Source organism: Nicotiana sylvestris, chromosome 6 (genome assembly GCF_000393655.2).
Source record: "Nicotiana sylvestris chromosome 6, ASM39365v2, whole genome shotgun sequence".
Taxonomy (NCBI): Eukaryota; Viridiplantae; Streptophyta; class Magnoliopsida; order Solanales; family Solanaceae; genus Nicotiana; species Nicotiana sylvestris.
In genome coordinates this window covers 193,498,582-193,500,129 of record NC_091062.1, presented here as the reverse complement: position 1 = coordinate 193,500,129, position 1,548 = coordinate 193,498,582, and positions in this window count along the sequence as shown.

Sequence of the window (1,548 nt, the reverse complement as noted above, 5' to 3'; positions counted from 1 at the left end):
TCAAGAGGTAAAGCTATACTAGAAGCGTGAGTTGAGTTTGGAGCATTCGAGGTAAGTGTTTGTTCTAACTTTGGCTTGAGGGAATAGGATTAGGATGTTATTTGCTACTTGCTAATGTGGAGTACGGTGTATAGGCATGGTGACGGTTATCTACGCACCGGAGTCTAGCATGACCGTGAGTCTTAATTGCTTTTGATTCGAATAATGTGACACAATCTCCTTGTTTACTTGATGAGTTTCATATAATATGAACGATTGAGGTAGAAATTGTGATTGGTGTACTTTTGGAGCGTTAGATAGAACATGAATGTGTTAGTTGAGGAAGAAGTGATTTAAAAAGAGAATGTGTTGTGAATACTCCCTTGCCGAGATGTGTAGACTGATATATACTCTCCCTTGTCGGGATATTTTGGGTTGTTAGTTGTACCCTTGTTGGGTTAAAGGTATTGAGTTGTTATCCTCCCCTGAAGGGGTCTACTATATGAAGTCAGATATTATATACTATATTATGGGATCGTGTGGCACGCCGTCCACTTGGTTATTGGCCTCCGTTGCCGGTGACATATTGAGCACTGTGATAAAGATGAATTGGGATCGTATGGCACGCCGTCCACTTATATATGCTATTATGGGATCCTGTGGCACGCCGTCCACTTATATATGATATTATGGGATCGTGTGGCACGCTGTCCACTTATATATGATATTATGGGATCGTGTGGCACACCGTCCACTTATATATGATATTATGGGATCGTGTGGCACGCCGTCCACTTATATATGATATTATGGGATCGTATGACATGCCGTCCACTATATATATAAATATATATATATTATGGAAACCAGAGTTTCTTCTGTTTATTTTCGATATTTCATTTTTATCTGTTACTCCCCGATAGCATGTCCCCTCCCAGCTTTACTTTGTATTATCTTGTTATTGTTTTCTTGCACTTGTTATATATATCTGTACAGGTTAATTGTGGTAGGTCCTATCTAGCCTCGTCACTACTTCGCTGGGGGTTAGGCCAGGCACTTACCAGCACATGGGGTCGGTTGTGCTGATGCTGCACTCTGTGCATTTTTGTGCACAGATCAGGGAGCAGCTTTCGGACCGCAGCAGTAGGACTTTTGGGAGCTATCTTCAGTCCAGGGACTCTCGAGGTAGCCTAGCTGGCGTTCGTAGGCCGAAGTCCCTTTCCATGTTTTTCGTTTGTTTATCTTGTATCAGTCAAACATGATGTATTTTCCTTTCAGACATTGTTTGTAGCATTCTGTAGTAGTCCGTGAGCTAGTGACACCAAACTCTGGGTAGCATTTTGGTTCAAACTTCCGCACTTTTGGTTTTCAGTTGTTTTAAATTTAAAGTCTTCCGCTTAGATTTTGTCTTGCTTATTATATTGTTGAAAGAAAGCAGGAAAGTGTTTTAAACATTTGGCTTGCCTAGCTCCGATAGTAGGCGCCATCACGACACCCGATGGTGGGAAATCCGGGTCGTGACAAGTTGGTATTAGAGCCCTAGGTTACTTAGGTCTCACAGCTCACGGA